This window comes from Arachis hypogaea, chromosome 4 (genome assembly GCF_003086295.3).
Source record: "Arachis hypogaea cultivar Tifrunner chromosome 4, arahy.Tifrunner.gnm2.J5K5, whole genome shotgun sequence".
Classification (NCBI taxonomy): Eukaryota; Viridiplantae; Streptophyta; class Magnoliopsida; order Fabales; family Fabaceae; genus Arachis; species Arachis hypogaea.
This window is the reverse complement of record NC_092039.1, coordinates 66,461,956-66,463,772: the sequence shown is the minus strand read 5'-3', so window position 1 is coordinate 66,463,772 and position 1,817 is coordinate 66,461,956. Positions and strand designations below refer to the sequence as shown.

Below are 1,817 nucleotides of genomic sequence, written 5' to 3'. Positions count from 1 at the left end.
TTTAAGTTTTAACTCTTTTAATTTCTTGCACTTTAAGTTTCAGCAATTTACTTCTTCTGCAATTTAAGATTCAGCCAATTTACTTTCTGTATTTTGTTTTCATGCAATTTATTGTCTGTTAATCAAAATTTCACCAAATTCATCAAATATTCGCTTAACTAAATTCATCACCAGACTAAAGTTACTCAATCCATCAATCTCTGTGGGATCAACCTTACTCCTGTGAGTTATTACTGCTTGATGCAACCCGGTATACTTGCCGGTGAGTTTGTGTGGAATCGTTTTTCCCTCATCAACTGTTAAGACCAATAGAGTTGATCCTGAGGTCAACACGCTTATACTTTTCCCTTTTGCTGTTAGAGACAAAGCTAGAATATGGTTGGATTCTCAACCTAATGAAAGCCTGGACTCTTGGAAAAAGTTGGTCAATTCTTTCTTGGCCAGGTTCTTTCCACCTCAAAAGATGAGCAACCTTAGGGTGGAAGTTCAAACCTTCAGACAAAAAGAGGGTGAATCCCTCTATGAAGCTTGGAAAAGATATAAGAAATTGATCAAGAGTTGTCCTCCTAACATGCTCTCAGAATGGTCTATCCTAGCAATCTTTTATGATGGCTTATCCGAAATATAAGATGTCCTTGGATTATTCTGCAGGTCGATCACTCCACTTGAAAAAAAAGCCTAAAGAGGCACAGGAACTCATTGAAATTGTTGTAAACAACCAACTCATGTACACTTCTGAGAGAAACCCTTTGAACAATAGGGTGGCTCAGAAGAAAGGAGTTCTAGAGGTTGACACTCTGAATACCATATTGACACTCTGAAGGATCAACAGAAGTCTCAACAAGGCTTCGTTAATAATCAAGGTAGAAGAAACCAAAATATGTTTAATAACAGACCACCATTCCCATATTCTCGGGAACATATGGAGACTCTTAGGTAGAGCCTTTCTGACTTAGTCACAATAGTTTCTAACCTCTCTAAGAATACTCATAGTTTCATAACTGAAACAAGGTCCTCCATTAGAAATCTGGAGGTACAAGTTGGTCAACTGAGCAAGAGAATGCCTGAAACTCCTCCTAACACTCTTCCTAGTAACACTGAGGTACACCCAAGAGAAGAGTGCAAGGCCATCACTATAGAAGTGAAGGCCGAATCTGAGGAGGCATCAGTGACACTCAACGCCAGTAAGTGAAGAACTGATAGAACCAAAGGTCCATGAGGAGCCCATTGAAGTTTCCTTGAATGCTTGGTTGAAGATCATTGAATCCGAAGAGTACTCCTCCTCTGATGAGGAAGTGGAAACTAAGGAAGAGCAAGTTACTCGGTACCTAGAAATTCTGATGAAGATGAATGCCAGTTATTTAGCATAGAGCCATTGGAGGAAGAACCTCCACTGCTAACTAAGGAACTCAATTCCTTGGTTCAGCATAAGTTACCTCAGAAGAAGCCAAATCCTGGACGCTTCTTAATCTCTTGCACAATAGGTAAAATGACCTTTGATAAGGCTCTGTGTGACCTAGGGCCAAGCATAAAACTCATGCCTCTCTCTGTAATGGAAAGGCTTGGAATATTTTAGGTACAGCCTGTGGTGCACAAAATTGTGATCATCAATGGCGCCATCAACATGGTACGCTCAATTGCAATCTCAACTATTTATCACAACTTCGCACAACTAACCAGCAAGTGCATTGGGTCGTCCAAGTAATAAACCTTACGCGAGTAAGGGTCGATCCCACGGAGATTGTTGGTATGAAGAAAGCTATGGTCACCTTATAAATCTTAGTCAAGCAAACTCAAATGGTTATGGAGGATATATG

The 1,817-nt window shown here is 40.0% G+C and overlaps 1 non-coding gene across 1 annotated transcript; it reads right to left on the bottom strand.

Annotated features, from left to right (window-relative positions):
• Nucleotides 1-469: 469 nt before the first annotated feature.
• Nucleotides 470-576, bottom strand: LOC112798802 (small nucleolar RNA R71). The gene has a single exon (XR_003200399.1). It is a non-coding gene; the product is annotated as a small nucleolar RNA R71 (small nucleolar RNA).
• Between the last annotated feature and the right edge of the window lie 1,241 nt (nucleotides 577-1,817).